At 44.8% G+C, this 18,248-nt stretch overlaps 2 pseudogenes; both read right to left on the reverse strand.

Annotated features, from left to right (window-relative positions):
- Positions 1–15,259: 15,259 nt before the first annotated feature.
- LOC144793225 (U7 small nuclear RNA) lies at positions 15,260–15,317 on the reverse strand (annotated as a pseudogene).
- Positions 15,318–17,707: 2,390 nt separating this feature from the next.
- LOC144793242 (U7 small nuclear RNA) lies at positions 17,708–17,765 on the reverse strand (annotated as a pseudogene).
- Positions 17,766–18,248: the final 483 nt, after the last annotated feature.

Raw genomic sequence — 18,248 nt, forward strand, 5'->3', positions numbered from 1 at the left:
GCTATGGCCCTTAATTCTGATTTTCGCCTATCAATTGCGGCTCTATACTTTTTCCTCGATTTCTTGACAAGCTCTACGTCTCGGGGTACCTGATGTAAACCCTTTTTTAAACTTGATTGTGCAGCAGAACACTCTCCATCGAACCATTTAGGTCCACTTTCTTTTTTCCCCCTCACAGTTTTTTGGAGGTGTGTAGCCACATTACCTAAGAGTTCTTCAAAATTTCTAATGATTACATCTGGTTCATTTGTGGGCGTCAGACAAGCTTCTATACCCGCCTTATTTTCCTTAAAAATATCCAACTCCAGTTGCCCCACATTTACCTTGTCCCACTTCAGAGTTACTCCCTGTTTCTGGCTATGTATTATCAGTTTCCAGGGTTTCATTACTCCCAACTACGGGGTTAAAACTCACTATTAAGGGGTTGTGATCACTGGCGGGATTTACATCAATCTGGAAATCCTTAATAAAATGGGCAAACCTGAGGGAGACCAGAGCAAAATCAATTGTACTCGTCGCGGCCCCTGATCCTTGAAAGGTGGGTATACCCATAGGTCTAGAAAAACTGGGCATGTCCAGGACACAAAGTTCGTTCGTCATGACAATGTTGTTTAGAGCATCCCCCTCTTTTGTATGAGTGAAATGAGACAATGGCTAATCACTTTGATCCAACATGCCACAAGCTCTTGTCCCACTAAATTTGCACAATACACAGTTAAAATCACCTATCCATACAATAAAAAGGGGGAAAACCTTATTACTCACATTAACAATCTCGTCCTGTAGTTTCTCAATAACAGTGGTAGAGTTTGCATGAAATATATTGTAATACCAGTTTATTAAGAGCAGCGGTACTGGGAATAGAGCCTTAATCATAAGAATTTGATACCAAGGGGAGTCAGTCAATAAGGTAATCTTTGTAAGATTATACTTTACCGACATGGCTGTTATAAGACCACCCTTAGCTCTGCCTGATGGTACGGGCTCAGCATAAACGTTAAACATTTGAAAACCATCAAGGTTAAAATCCATTCTATACCAAGATTCCTGGAGGCAAAGTATATCGAAGGACTGGACACATTTTAACCATATCGGGTCCTCCAACCTCCGAGACAAACCAGCTATATTCCAGGAAATTAAACGAAAAATATTACCCTCAGCTCCACTAATTCCATCACCTAAGGAGATTGTCACTTTTGGCGGGGCATACTGCTCTCAACCTGTATTTTTCCTATAGTGTTAGTCACCACCTCAAAGGGTCGCTATAATGGGTTTTTTGGATGCTCTCTGCTAAGCCGATTTAAACCAGTATTAACATGTTTATTAGCCAGCAATACCGATTGCAAATTTTCTACTTGGCCATTCCCTCCACCATGGGCCACTGTATGGGTTGTTAGGATTTCATGAGAATAAGTTGTATTACTGGCCCACTTGACTTGAGGGACTAGGGGGACTATATCTTCAGCATCACTGCTCTTTGTTGGGGTAAATGTCCTAACCTTAGGCCTTGTACTCAAATATATTTGTTCTGTAACAGTCACTCTGTGTCATGTGCTCCCTTTGTGTGAATATGTTACTTGCTTTCGTCCCTTGTAACCTTAATTTCTTGCTTCTGACTGCCCTTGTTATTTGGAAAATCTTTCACTTATTTTGTTTGGTTCTCTAGAATTAGCTAACTCACAAAAGAAGAATTATATTTTATGATTAAAGACGTGTACATATACAATTATACCAATAGTGAAAAAAAGTTACAACCAGACTAAAGAAAAAGAAATAATTTAAAACAAATGCAGATTGAACGTTTTGGATATTTGAACAACAAACATAGGGGCATATCAGCAAGGGGAAATATCGCCGCTTTTTCAGCGATTTGTGCCGAGAAAGCGGCGATACTTCTACAGCCCTATCCACAAGGGCATTTTAACGCCTGGCACAAGCCCACTTTGCATGTCGGCGACAAACATCGCTAATGACATGCAAAGTGGGCGTTCCCACGTCCAACCACATGTGGGAACACCTTATTACCAAGGCAGGTGTTGGGAGAGGGAGACCTGCGATAAACTTGTTTATCGCAGGTCTCCCAACGCCTGCTCTGACCAGGTGTTAGAGCATTGATAACATGGGGGTGTGGATCATAAAGCTGAAACCACCCCCATATTATCAAGGAGAACATTAGCGCGTGAAAACAACGCTTATTTTCATGCGCTAATGTGCCATATCGCCGACTATCGCCGGATTTCATTTAGCCTACGTGATGCGCATAGATAATTGCGTGCTATCACAGATTTAAACTTTTTTTAAACTTGATTGTGCAGCAGAACACTCTCCATCGAACCATTTAGGTCCACTTTCTTTTTTCCCCCTCACAGTTTTTTGGAGGTGTGTAGCCACATTACCTAAGAGTTCTTCAAAATTTCTAATTATTACATCTGGTTCATTTGTGGGCATCAGACAAGCTTCTATACCCGCCTTATTTTCCTTAAAAATATCCAACTCCAGTTGCCCCACATTTACCTTGTCCCACTTCAGAGTTACTCCCTGGTTCTGGCTATGTATTATCAGTTGTTCCAGGGTTTCATTACTCCCAACTACGGGGTTAAAACTCACTATTAAGGGGTTGTGATCACTGGCGGGATTTACATCAATCTGGAAATCCTTAATAAAATGGGCAAACCTGAGGGAGACCAGAGCAAAATCAATTGTACTCGTCGCGGCCCCTGATCCTTGAAAGGTGGGTATACCCATAGGTCTCGAAAAACTGGGCATGTCCAGGACACAGAGTTCGTTCGTCATGACAATGTTGTTTAGAGCATCCCCCTCTTTTGTATGAGTGAAATGAGCCAATGGCTAATCACTTTGATCCAACATGCCACAAGCTCTTGTCCCACTAAATTTGCACAATACACAGTTAAAATCACCTATCCATACAATAAAAAGGGGGAAAACCTTATTACTCACATTAACAATCTCGTCCTGTATTTTCTCAATAACAGTGGTAGAGTTTGCATGAAATATATTGTAATACCAGTTTATTAAGAGCAGCGGTCCTGGGAATAGAGCCTTAATCATGAGAATTTGATACCAAGGGGAGTCAGTCAATAAGGTAATCTTTGTAAGATTATACTTTACCGACATGGCTGTTATAAGACCACCCTTAGCTCTGCCTGATGGTACGGGCTCAGCATAAACGTTAAACATTTGAAAACCATCAAGGTTAAAATCCATTCTATACCAAGATTCCTGGAGGCAAAGTATATCGAAGGACTGGACACATTTTAACCATATCGGGTCCTCCAACCTCCGAGACAAACCAGCTATATTCCAGGAAATTAAACGAAAAATATTACCCTCAGCTCCACTAATTCCATCACCTAAGGAGATTGTCACTTTTGGCGGGGCATACTGCTCTCAACCTGTATTTTTCCTACAGTGTTAGTCACCACCTCAAAGGGTCGCTTTAATGGGTTTTTTGGATGCTCTCTGCTAAGCCGATTTAAACCAGTATTAACATGTTTATTAGCCAGCAATACCGATTGCAAATTTTCTACTTGGCCATTCCCTCCACCATGGGCCACTGTATGGGTTGTTAGGATTTCATGAGAATAAGTTGTATTACTGGCCCACTTGACTTGAGGGACTAGGGGGACTATATCTTCAGCATCACTGCTCTTTGTTGGGGTAAAAGTCCTAACCTTAGGCCTTGTACTCAAATATATTTGTTCTGTAACAGTCACTCTGTGTCATGTGCTCCCTTTGTGTGAATATGTTACTTGCTTTCGTCCCATGTAACCTTAATTTCTTGCTTCTGACTGCCCTTGTTATTTGGAAAATCTTTCACTTATTTTGTTTGGTTCTCTAGAATTAGCTAACTCACAAAAGAAGAATTATATTTTATGATTAAAGACGTGTACATATACAGTGACAGTTATATAGAATTCTGAGCATCTGAGAAAAGCATTAGATTTGCTGGTATACAACCTTTATAACGCAACTTTTACAACGCACTACCATTACAACGAAACTTTTACAACGTAAAAACGATTACAACGCATGTATTTACAACGCATGTTTTTACAACGTAGGTACCTTTACAACGCATACCATTACAACGTAAGTATTGGTAAGTATATAATTATAATTAAAATGTTATATGTTTGGGTTTTTTTAAGGGGTATTTTTAGGGTTCAGGGTCAGTTTTGGGTTTTTGGGTAAAGGGGTATTTTTAGGGTTCAGGGTAAGTTTTGGGTTTTTGAGTAAAGGGGTATTTTTAGGGTTCAGGGTAAGTTTTAGGTTTTTGGGTAAAGGGGTATTTTTAGGATTCAGGGTCAGTTTTGGGTTTTTGGGTAAAGGGGTATTTTTAGGGTTCAGGGTCAGTTTTGGGTTTTTGGGTAAAGGGGTATTTTTAGGGTTCAGGGTCAGTTTTGGGTTTTTGGGTAAAGGGGTATTTTTAGGGTTCAGGGTCAGTTTTAGGTTTTTGGGTAAAGGGGTATTTTTAGGGTTCAGGGTCCGTTTTGGGTTTTTGGGTAAAGGGGTATTTTTAGGGTTCAGGGTCAGTTTTGGGTTTTTGGGTAAAGGGGTATTTTTAGGGTTCAGGGTCAGTTTTAGGTTTTTGGGTAAAGGGGTATTTTTAGGATTCAGGATCAGTTTTGGGTTTTTGAGTAAAGGGGTATTTTTAGGGTTCAGGGTCAGTTTTGGGTTTTTGGGTAAAGGGGTATTTTTAGGGTTCAGGGTCAGTTTTGGGTTTTTGGGTAAAGGGGTATTTTTAGGGTTTAGGGTCAGTTTTGAGTTTTTGGGTAAAGGGGTATTTTTAGGGTTCAGGGTTAGTTTTCGGTTTTTGGGTAAAGGGGTATTTTTAGGGTTCATGGTCAGTTTTGGGTTTTTGGGTAAAGGGGTATTTTTAGGGTTCAGGGTAAGTTTTGGGTTTTTGGGTAAAGGGGTATTTTTAGGGTTCAGGGTCAGTTTTGAGTTTTTGGGTAAAGGGGTATTTTTAGGGTTCAGGGTCAGTTTTGGGTTTTTGGGGTACAGGGGTACAGGGTAAAAATAAAGTAAAATTAAATTTAAATTAAATTAATTAAATTACATTACATTAAATTATATTAATTTCAATTAAAAAATTAATATATACTTACCAATACTTACGTTGTAATGGTATGCGTTGTAAAGGTACCTGCGTTGTAAAAACATGCGTTGTAAATACATGCGTTGTAATAGTATTTGCGTTGTAAAAATTTCGTTGTAAAGGTATGCGTTGTAAAAGTATGCGTTATTACGTCATATATCCAGATTTGCTGCATTCAGGCCCATCAGAGTATAGAAGATCATGATGATGTACAAGACTTCCATATGCTAATTTATAGATAGAGGCCACACCTCACAGCTAGACTATGTAGAAGAGGATGTACAATGTTATTGCTTGCAAGGAAGATGGAATATCCTCTCTTCTAGCACTTTCTAGCAGTGGTTTCACTGGCTCACCTTATTATTTCATATTTAATGATGATGTCAAGAGAGTACAACCGAGCAAACATTTTAGGAAGAAATGGTAATAAACTGTTCTGTACCACTTTTGTTAAGAAGGATCCTGCAATCTCTTCAAAAACGTATCTAGCTCCAATTTCCTGTGGCCCTATGCACTTCAGTCTCTGCCTTGTACTATATATTTGTTCTGTAACAGTCACTCTGTGTCATGTGCTCGCTTTGTGTGAATATGTTACTTGCTTTCGTCCCTTGTAACCTTAATTTCTTGCTTCTGACTGCCCTTGTTATTTGGAAAACCTTTCACTTATTTTGTTTGGTTCTCTAGAATTAGCTAACTCACAAAAGAAGAATTATATTTCATGATTAAAGACGTGTATATATACAATTATACCACTAGTGAAAAAAAGTTACAACCAGACTAAAGAAAAATAAATAGTTTAAAATAAATGCAGATTGAACGTTTTGGATATTTGAACAACAAAAATAGACTTTTATTAACAGATCAAAATAGGTCCTCGGTTTAGAGGAACCTGAAGGACAAACTGATGCATAAATGTCTAATAACCTATGCTATGCACTTTTTTAGGTAAGAATCTGCACTCAGTTAAGACAGGTATCTCTTTTCCAGTCCACGTGCTCCCATTCTCTTCAGTCTCTGCCTTTTTGTCAACTTTACGCCCTGTGATTCAGTTAACTACTTGTATCTTTAGGTTCCTTTGTGGTAATAGGGCACTTGTTTCTTTGTTTATGAGGTGAATTGCTTGAAGGGGCGTGGCTAAGCACACAATGGCGGCGGACGTGCCTGGGTAGAGCTCCGTGAGAGACTCCCCTACCACAGGCCATTTCTCCGCCACTTTTGCCCGCTCTATCCTGAAACTGTCAGCGGGTGTGTGCTGAGTACCCCTCTGTCGGCTGCCGCGGTTTGGGACAGCTGACTCAATCCGAGCCGCCCCGGCTGAGACGAGCACTGTCTGCCCGATCAGCGCTCCTTGCGAGATGGCGTGGGAAGTCAGGCGAGGTCGGGGATTCAGCCGGCCTTCTGGGCCCACCGTAACAGATTGCCGCCCTGTGCCCTCCGGCTGCTTTTGGGCGCCGTCGGAGCTCCCCCCTTTGAGAGACTGACACGAAGATCGGAGCTGCGGGGTGGGATCGGCCCCTGCCGGCCTCCGTGGCGGAGGAACCCTGACGTCCGGTTCGCCGTCGGAGTGCCCCCCCACCGCGACGGCTGCGTTGGATGACCCGAGGCTTCCCTGGGATCTCCGAAGTGCCTCACTTGCCAGCTGGATACCGGTTGCCCATAGGATCCGACCGCGGCGCCTCTACCCAGGGCCCCTACTGTCGGCCACTCGGGTCTGCCCGAGCCCGGGGACGCGGCCTACTTAATAGGCCTGGCAGCGACGAGAGGTGCTGAGGACTGTTGGAGTTTGGATTAGGCGCGGTGGGGAGCACAGTGGGTCACGCCATCACAACGCCCCCCCACTGACTTTCTGAGGCCGGGGCACAAAGCCAAGTCCCTGGAATTACCACCGCTGCGGAGGGGGACTGCCGGAGACCGAGGACACGGCCTACTCGTTGGGCCCGGCGGCGGTGAGAGGCGCTGGAAGCTGCTGGAATCGGCGATACTCTTCCCAGAGGCCATGCGTGGTGTTGAGAGCGGAGATGGTGAGTTACTGGCATCGGTGATGTGGCGGCGCCCCGGAATCGTCTGCAGTTGGAATTAGGCGTGGTGGGGAGTACAGTGTGTCACACCAACGAGGCGCCCCCCTCCCCCCCACTGACTTTCTGAGGCCGGGATGCGTCCCTGGTGGTGCCACCGCTGCGGAGGGGGTCGAGAGCGGGAGACTTCCCGAAGTGGCTAGAAGATTTGCCCTGTTGTGAGGGTGCCCCTGAGCACGCACCACTGCCCTTGGACTGGCTTGATATTATGGCCCTGCCCAGTGCATGCAGCACTGCTTCCCCCCCTTGCACCACCTGGAGGCGATAACAGCGGTCCTTGATCATACCCTACCCCGTCAGAGACGCTTGCTCACCCACACAGCGATCTTCTTTGCGGTCCTACTATAGGAGTACTTACATCCCGGCATGGATGCGAACCGCCTGAAACGATCAGCGACAACCACACGACGCACGTGGGGGCTGCAGGAGCCTGTGGGTATACCTGTCTGGACTGCTTGGGACTACTCTACCCCGCCCTGTCAACGGCCCTCTTTTTACTTGTGCAATAGCGTGTCCCTTTGAGCTGTACCACTGACCGATCACGACACAGTCGCTCATGTCGGGGGGACCTAAAACGAGAGCTGTAACAGGCAACACGCTGGTGAAGGGAAAAATGGCGAAACAGGCAGAGACAGACCATACTGCCTCCAAGCTGGACACGATGTTGGCGGCCATGGAGAGGCTTGAGGAATCAATGCAGCTGACCCGCGCCTCCTTAGAGACTAAAATCGATAGTGTGGCTATAGATATGACGTATCTCCGGGCTGACCACAAAAAGCTTTCTGAGAGGACGACGACGTTGGAGACCGCTGTGACCAGCCTGTCTCCCAAAATATCCCAGATGGACAAACATGTGCAGGATCTTCTCTACAGGGTGGAGTTCCTGGAGGATCGCGCAGAGGATGCGGAGGGGCGGGCGAGGCGGAACAACATCCGCATCGTGGGTCTGCCGGAACGGTGGGAACCCCGAGAGGCACCGGAACACATGGAGCGGTGGATCAGAGACATTCTCCCGGAAGGCACCCTCTCGCAGCACTTTGTGGTAGAGCGCGCTCACCGCGTCCCGTCTAAACCTCCCCCTGAGGGCTCCAACCCTAGGCCCATGCTCATTCGCGTGTTGAACTATCGCGACCGAGACACTATACTGCGGGAGGTCAGAAAACTGTCGGAGGTCAGGGTGGACAACGCCACAATTATGTTCTTCCCGGACTACACAATACAGGTACAGCGTCAGCGGCATTCCTTTCTGGAGGTCAAGCAGCGCCTCCGCCGCCTAGCACTCAAATACTCCCTACTGTTCCCTGCTCGCCTGCGAGTTATGGCTCAGGACAAAACGCACTTTTTCAACACTCCGGAGGCCGCTGAGTCCTGGCTTGACTCGGGAATTGTTACGGAACCGGGTGGCCCGCCCCCGAGGTCCCGCCGCAGAGGAGGAGCTCGGAGACGCCGGCGCAGGAGACACTCGACGGTGAGCTCGGTGCACCCAGAGGTGAACATTGGCCCTACCCCTGAACACCGCCATGAAGAGCAACAAGAGGCTATCCGCAGAGTTGCGGAGATTAGCGGGTCACAGGCGAACGTCCCGGTGGGAGCCAGCCCTGGCGCCCTGGTGAGTGACAATGAATATATAAATGGACTACCGGACTCGCAGGTGTCAGTTGAACTCCCAGATGTCACACCGCAGACAGCTGATTTGCTTCATTAACATTGTCACGGACTGACTGGCTGTCGGAGAGAAACATGCGAGACTTACCTGCGCCCTCTGTGCCCCCACACTAGTGTTGACCGAGGGGACTACTGTGAGCCCTCGACGGGCACTGGGGAGGGGCCCGAACTCGGAAACACGGGCTCTGGATGCTGAGCATGACGTTGGCACATTGCTATAAAAGGTCCTGTCGCTGGTGAGTCGTAGCGGGGGATATGGGTGTACTGCCCCCCGATGGTAAGTCCTGGCACATGAACTGTCTGAAGTGGCCGCGGGTTTGCTGCCGCCTTGACTGCACCCGGCCCTGAGTGCCTTTGTTGTAATTGGGCTGTGCGACAATGGATCCCTGTGACATGGGAGGGGCGCCCATGTCGTCTCTGCATGAATCATATGTACATTTAATACACAAGCTCAGCGAACCCCCCCTTTTTTGAACTCACGAACGGTTAGTGCTCATTAGAGCGTTTGGACGACAGCATGTTTCGCAGTCGTCCTTTTGGCATTATTGTTCAGTGTTTTATGGTTACAGGTCTGGTGCATATTTCCCTTCCCCCTGATGTGTGTAGGAGAGATGATGTGAATCAGTGGTCAACGCGCAATGCATTTTGTGATGATTTGGACTGTAGGGTCATAGATTGTGGTGTAGTGGGTGGGCGGGGGATCTGGGAGGCGGGGAAGCAATGTTACAATGGATGTGATTAAATTTTGCACCTGGAATGTGCGCGGTATGCACACCCCCTCACGTCGCTATCAGGTGTACTCGTACCTCAAGCGTCAACAGGTACAGATAGCGCTATTACATGAGACGCACCTGACAGAGCCGGAGACACACACTCTGCGCCGCCGCTGGAGGGGGCAAATATATGCTACAGGCTACTCGGCTTACGTGCGCGGGGCACTAATATAGATTCGCCCGGGGGTCCCCTTTGCAATTACGCACAGTAACATAGATGAGGAAGGCAGATATGTGCTACTTCAGGGCAAACTGGACGGCCAACACATAGTTCGAGCCTCTATTTATGCTCCCAACATTGACCATGGGCATTTCCTCACACACTTGTCGACGGCAATAGCAGCATGGCCGGGGGTACCACTTTTGCTAGGGGGCGACTACAATTGTGTCCTTGATGTTATGCTGGATAGGTCCACCCCCCCCTTTAGCGAATGCGACGATGCACGGTACGTCGCGCGCATTTGCTGACTGGGCAACACAATGGGATCTCACTGACGCTTGGCACAGCCGCAACCCCACCACACGGACTTACTCATACTATTCGGGCGCTCATGCGTTACATGTCAGACTCAACAGATTCATGCTGACCAGCGATCTCTTACCCTTAGTCACTGACTCCCACTACCTGGGTCGCACTCATTCGGATCACAATCCGCACACACTTGACTTCGCCTGGGAACGTCCGTACCCACCGATACCCACGTGGCGCCTCCAGCCAGATGTATTGTTAGATGCTCCATTCCGGGAACTACTATCGAACCGTATCTTACAGTACTTTGAAGACAACACTGATACTGCATCCACCCCGCAAGTTGAGTGGGATGCATTCAAAGTGGTCGCGAGGGGCCATTGCCTGGGAGCACAGGCAGGACTAAGGCGCCAGGTGGACAGGGAACTGACGCAGATAGAGGCAGAATTGCTGTCGGGCGAGCGGGAGACAGTGGAGGGCGACGACTCGAGCTTACTGGACACTCGCGGGAAGCATGCGTAGCTCCTTGATAGATTGAAGAACTTAAATTACACAGCGCACTCGGCACGCACACATCACGCTGGGGATAAAGCTGGCAAACTATTGACTTGGCTGATCAGGAGAGATACCCAAACATTACCGGTGATGCCGATCCGTACTGCACAGGGTGCTGTGGTCTACACCCAGAGGGCTATCCATGAGGCATTTACGAGTCACTACAGGTCATTGTACTGTTCCCGCTTGAGAGCTACTGGAGTAGATATTGCTGAGTACTTATTAGACCTCCCATTGCCGACGATCACTAATGCGCAAAGTGAGGAACTGGGTGCGCCGTTCACAGCGGAAGAAATCCGCGCTGTAATATCCTCTCTTTCAAACGACAAGACCCCAGGGCCCGATGGCCTGCCGGTGGAGTTTTATAAGGCATATTCTACCATTCTCATTCCCGAATTAATACGGGTGTATGCGGCGGCGGTACAGGATGCTGTACTCCCGTTGTCCCTGAATGAGGCCAATGTGATCTCACTCTTGAAACCTGGCAAGGATGCGTTAAACATGGGATCTTACAGACCACTCGCCCTTCTTAACACGTACTATAAGATCCTGGCGTCTGCACTGGCCCAGAGACTGGCATCCTTGGTCCCTGCGCTAGTACATGCGGACCAAAACGGATTTGTCCCCACCCGCAGCACGTCTTACAATATCAGGTAGCTATTTCGAGTGCAGAGTTTGTCGGTGACCCGATGGCCCCGCTCGGGGTGTGTGGTTCTCGATCTCGAGAAGGCGGTTGATTCAGTGGAGTGGCCCTACCTGGCGCTGGTGTTGGAAAAATTTGGACTGGGTGCGGCTTACCTTCGTATGGTGGAACTCCTCTACTCCGATCCCGTAGTGAGGGTCCGAACGAACAGGCTTATCTCGGACCCGATCCGTGTCCGCAGAGGCACGAGACAAGGATGTCCCCTCTCTCCCTTGATTTTTGCGCTCATGATGGAGCCACTGGCGGCACAACTACGTGCCTCTGGCGAGGGTTGGGGGATTCCATTGACGGACGGGACACATTCGGTATCGTTGTATGCCGATGATTTACTGATTTATGTCAGGGACCTGACCTGCTTCCCCCGTGCACTCACGGACATATTCAGCAACTTTGGCGACATGTCGGGGTTGCGCGTCAATTGGGCAAAGTCGGGGGTTTACTCTTTTGCAGTAAACACCCCTGAGTGTGACATCTCGGTGATGGGCGAGCGGCTCCTTTGGTACCCCACAGTGTTTCGTTACCTGGGAATCCATGTTTACCGCGACCCCGCAGACCTACTGGAAGGCAACCTCACGAGAGCGATTTCTTCACTTACGGCGCAAGTCTCCTTTTGGAACACTCTCCCGCTAAATGTGCCCAGTCGCATAGCGCTGGCAAAGGCGATCGCTCTGCCCAGGCTACTGTATTATTATGCGAATTTGCCGGTGTACGTACCGGTTCGTATCTTTCGTGAACTGGAAACTCTACATAGGCGATTGAGCTGGAACAATGGCCATCCCAGAGTAGCGTTGAAAACCCTTTATGCTGCAACCGAGAGTGGTGGGCTGTCGGTACCTAACTATGAGCTTTATTACCTGGCCGCGCAGTTACAATGGGTAGCTTATTGGCTGAGTGGGAGAAATTTGGGAGATACGGCCACAACGGAGACGATCATGACGGTCTCGCAGATACATACGCTGTTTTACCCCTTGACTAGGTCGCATACTCAACTTCACCTTGAGGTAGCGAGAAAGTGCTTTCTGAGAAGCCTGAAACTCACTGCAGCGGTCAAGCCATACGCACCTAACCTGCCGCTGATGGGTACGCCTTGGGGTTCCGGAGTGCTCACGACGCCTATACTGGAAAGCTGGGGGGCGGCTGATATAGACAGCCTGGGCGACCTATTTGAAGAGGGTGCACTGCTCCCTTTTGCGACGCTCGCAGACAGCACGGGGTTACCGGCAGGACAATTCCTGACTCATGCGAAACTGTTACATACATTGACGAGGGCCTGGGGACCGCTGGCGGAGGAACCACCAACACACCTACTCATTCAATACCTACATGTGATGGGAAACAGTTCTCATCTAATACACTGGATTGCTCAAGCACTGCACACGCACACGCAGTTCTCCCCTCAGTGCCTGTGAGACAAATGGACGGCTGATAGAGGACGGGACTGGACTGATAAAGAATGGGCAAGAGTGCTAGCTGGAGCTCTACATGTACCACGCAATGCGCGCTTTAAGATCATACAGTATTACGTGGTACATCGAGCGTATCTGTCTCCAGACAAAATTAATCGATATTTTGGGCTCACTACGTCGGCGTGCCCTAGATGTGGACTTGTAGACGCGCAGTTCCTACATGTCCTCTGGTCCTGCTCATCGCTGCAGCCCCACTGGTCCGCAGTGTCAACAGCCTTGGCGACAGCGACAGGGGGCACTTTACCGAGCACTCGGGAAGCTTGTCTGCTGGGGTTATTTAAAAGGACGAAGCAGACGAAATGTCCAAGCGAGTTTCTGGGACTTGGGACTGATCACGGCGAAACGCCTCATCACTAGGCGGTGGAAACATAGAGTGCCCCCCCCCCAAACGGCACAGTGGCGTCGCTCACTGGATAATTGGGCGAGAGCTGAGAGTGTAGCATTGCATCGGGAGGAGACGGCAGGGCTCCGACAGTATCCTATCGCGCTAGGGTGGGATAGCACCCTGACGGCCTACCACCAGGTCTGTCTGCAGAATGGTATCATGTGAGCGCTTGCACCCTACTCTCCAGTGTCGCTCCTAACGCTATTCTCGTTCCCTCCCTCCCCCCTCTCTTCCTGCCCCCCCTTCTTCGCGGAGTCCCCCACGCGCTCTTCAGCACACAAGACAAACCCTACGATTTGTACATTACCGAGGACACGACGCAATATGACCCCACTCCTCTCCACACCGCAGGTTCCACACATACACACGTGATTACTGTTAAACACCACCTGGTTTATTGTTTCCTATATATCTGGGATTGTTCTTTATGGTTGATAGTTTTCAAATACACCTTTGACTATGCAATATGCCGTCAATGTGAACAACTACTTTGATTCTACGGTCATGATATACCTTGAGCGCTGTATAGAATAAGACTAAGGTATGCAGTCACAATACAGAAGTTACTTGCACCAATATTGGGCACTGCCTCTATTGAACATCAATGTATTACACATGAGCTGGTGCTACACGAATTTGTCATGCTGTTTCTATGTAAAACTATTTCATTTGCTCCTTACTACCATGCCTCCGTGAGGGTGTGATTGTCCGCAACAGCCTGGAGCACAATACTTTACGTACCAGCGCCCTTTATTAGCTCTGTCAGCATATGTGTATTGTTGTACAATAACAAAATGCGATAAACATATTCAAACAAAAAAAAATGAGGTGAATTGCTTGAATCTTACTGGTAAAGTAGTTGAAAAATTTTCATTTTTCTTTTTTGAATTTCTGTAAAAACATACAATTATGAATCCAAGATATTCGCAAGTAAAAAAGAAAAAGATTACATAAGGAAACACAGATACATCTATTGAAAGAATGCATAAGAACACTCAAAAAACAATAATTTCATATTTATAGCTAATGCATATCAATAACTCTCAGAAGAGTAACAAAAACATAATCATGAATTACAAATGAAATCGGAGTCCTACATTAAGAGAAACCTGCCTTTCAAAATAAAAAAAGACCTGTGGTAACTAACTAATTCAACCGCAACCATGTGATCCAATTCTAGGGATCTCTAATCATTGTGATGGTGGCAATACATAGATGCTGCAATCTGTAACTGGGCGAGAATAACAATTGTAGAACAGTGACTAATCAAAAAATATTATTTAATTGCTTCATGTCAACAGATTTTCGGAAGATTTTACAGTGGTTGCAGAATTCAATATGCTATTTTATAGACAGAGGGCACGCCTTTTGAAAACTACTTTGAAGAGCAAGCAAGTAGATATTACAGGTAGGTAATATTGGATGGCCTCTCTTCCAGTAAAATGTGCTCCTATACACATTATTATTTCATAGGAGGACCAAGAAGGTGTACATAGCGATTCCTAAGAACTATGAGAGCTCTGGATTAAAACTTGCTATTGGTCAAGACAATCAGTTTCCCAATGGAGAGCCCACCTAGATTATGTTAGAACAAAACTCAGAAAAAGGAAAGGGCAATAATCCAACTCTGCCACTTTCCTTTGGAAGGAGACATGCCTCTCGTGCATTCCCTGTGTTCACTTTTACGCCAGTCTCTGTCTTTATCTAGACATTACTACTTCTGTATCATTTAATAAACCCATCTCTCTAGTTCCCTCCGAGAAAATCTTTCTTTTGTTCAGTTCACTTCTTATCATAGTTGGTTGACTCTTGCCCCTAATAACAGTTACGTAAATTTTTTTACAATCATATTTTAACTATTTATAAACAACAAAATTGCTAAACGGGAGATCCATGAAGTGAGAAAGAATAACTTACATACAGAATAACAGCATGATGTACACAAACATAACATACTACAGTGAAACAAGAAAACATATTTTATAACATATAAACTACAAACATTTGGGACAAAGAACAACACAAATAAATCTATTTTTAACAAATATAATGGGTTTCTCAGCTGAGAGAAACCTACTTGACAAATAGTTAAAGAGCGAAAGCATCTAACAAAAAAGCTGACAAGCTTGTAACCCTAATCAAAGTATTTCCTATCATAGTGACAGTGGCTCTACACTGATACTGATGGGATCTGAAGAAATAATATAGAATTCTGAGGATCTGAGAAAAGCATTAGATTTGCCTCATTCAGGCCCATCAGAGTATAGAAGATCATGATATTGTACAAGACTTGCATATGCTAATTTATAGATAGAGGCCACATCTCACAGCCTTACTATGTAGAAGAGGATGTACAATGTTATTGCTGGCAAGGAAGATGGAATATCCTCTCTTCTAGCACTTTCTAGCAGTGGTTGCACCGGCTCACCTTATTATTTCATATTAGTAAATGAATTTTGAAAAAATTAATCCTTCAAAACAATGAGAGCTATGTTATGAATCGGGCAATTGGGCATTTAATGTCACAGTACCTAATGATGATGTCAAGAGAATACAACCAAGCAAAAATTGTAGGAAGAAATGGTAATAAACTGTTCTGTACCACTTTTGTTAAGAAGGATCCAGCAATCTCTTCAAAAAAGTATCTAGCTCCAATTTCCTGTGGCCCTATGCACTTCAGTCTTTGCCATGTACTCAAATATATTTGTTCTGTAACAGTCACTCTGTGTCATGTGCTCCCTTTGTGTGAATATGTTACTTGCTTTCGTCCCTTGTAACCTTCATTTCTTGCTTCTGACTGCCCTTGTTATTTGGAAAATCTTTCACTTATTTTGTTTGGTTCTCTAGAATTTGCTAACCCACAAAAGAAGAATGATATTTTAGGACTAAAGACGTGTATATATACAATTATACCACTAGTGAAAAAAAGTTACAAACAGACTAAAGAAAAAGAAATAATTTAAAACAAATGCAGATTCAACGTTTTGGATATTTGAACAACAAACATAGATTTTTATTAACAGATCAAAATAGGTCCTCGGTTTAGAGGAACCTGAAGGACAAACTGATGCATAAATGTCTAATAAACTATGCTATGCACTTTTTTGGGTAAGAACCTGCACTCAGTTAAGAAAGGTATCTCTTTTCCAGTCCACGTGTTCCCATTTTCTTCAGTCTCTGCCTTTTTGTCAACTTTATACCATGCAATTCAGTTAACTACTTGTATCTTTAAATTCTTTTGTGGGAATAGGGCACTTGTTTCTTTATTTCTGAGGTGAGTTGCTTGAATCTCACTGGTAAAATTAGTTGAAAAAATTTCCATTTTTCTTTTTTGAGTTTCTGTAAAAATATACAATTATGAATCCAAGAGATTCGCAAGTAAAAAAGAAAAAGATCACATAAAGAAACACAGCTACATATAATGAAAGAATGCATAAGAACACTCAAAAAACATGAATGCCATATTTATAGCTAATGCAAATCAATAACTCTCAAAAGAGTAACAAAAAAATAATCATGAAATACAAATTAAATGGAGTACTACAATGAGAGAAACCTATCTTTCAAAATAAAAAAAAGACCTGCAGTAACTAACTAATTCAACCGTAACCATGTGATCCAATTCTAGAGATCTTTCATCATTGTGATGGTGCAATACATAGATGCTGCAATCTGTAACTGGGTGTGAAGAACAATTGTAGAACAGTGACTAATCCAAAAAATATTATTTAATTGCTTCATGTCAACAGATTTTCGGAAGATTTTACAGTGGTTGCAGAATTCAATATGCTATTTTATAGACAGAGGGCACGCCTTTTGAAAACTACTTTGAAGAGCAAGCAAGTAGATATTACAGGTAGGTAATATTGGATGGCCTCTCTTCCAGTAAAATGTGCTCCTATACACATTATTATTTCATAGGAGGACCAAGAAGGTGTACATAGCGATTCCTAAGAACTATGAGAGCTCTGGATTAAAACTTGCTATTGGTCAAGACAATCAGTTTCCCAATGGAGAGCCCACCTAGATTATGTTAGAACAAAACTCAGAAAAAGGAAAGGGCAATAATCCAACTCTGCCACTTTCCTTTGGAAGGAGACATGCCTCTCGTGCATTCCCTGTGTTCACTTTTACGCCAGTCTCTGTCTTTATCTAGACATTACTACTTCTGTATCATTTAATAAACCCATCTCTCTAGTTCCCTCCGAGAAAATCTTTCTTTTGTTCAGTTCACTTCTTATCATAGTTGGTTGACTCTTGCCCCTAATAACAGTTACGTACATTTTTTTACAATCATATTTTAACTATTTATAAACAACAAAATTGCTAAACGGGAGATCCATGAAGTGAGAAAGAATAACTTACATACAGAATAACAGCATGATGTACACAAACATAACATACTACAGTGAAACAAGAAAACATATTTTATAACATATAAACTACAAACATTTGGGACAAAGAACAACACAAATAAATCTATTTTTAACAAATATAATGGGTTTCTCAGCTGAGAAAAACCTACTTGACAAATAGTTAAAGAGCGAAAGCATCTAACAAAAAAGCTGACAAGCTTGTAACCCTAATCAAAGTATTTCCTATCATAGTGACAGTGGCTCTACACTGATACTGATGGGATCTGAAGAAATAATATAGAATTCTGAGGATCTGAGAAAAGCATTAGATTTGCCTCATTCAGGCCCATCAGAGTATAGAAGATCATGATATTGTACAAGACTTGCATATGCTAATTTATAGATAGAGGCCACATCTCACAGCCTTACTATGTAGAAGAGGATGTACAATGTTATTGCTGGCAAGGAAGATGGAATATCCTCTCTTCTAGCACTTTCTAGCAGTGGTTGCACCGGCTCACCTTATTATTTCATATTAGTAAATGAATTTTGAAAAAATTAATCCTTCAAAACAATGAGAGCTATGTTATGGATCGGGCAATTGGGCATTTAATGTCACAGTACCTAATGATGATGTCAAGAGAATACAACCAAGCAAAAATTGTAGGAAGAAATGGTAATAA

This window comes from Lissotriton helveticus, chromosome 11, assembly GCF_964261635.1.
Source record: "Lissotriton helveticus chromosome 11, aLisHel1.1, whole genome shotgun sequence".
NCBI classification, from domain to species: Eukaryota; Metazoa; Chordata; class Amphibia; order Caudata; family Salamandridae; genus Lissotriton; species Lissotriton helveticus.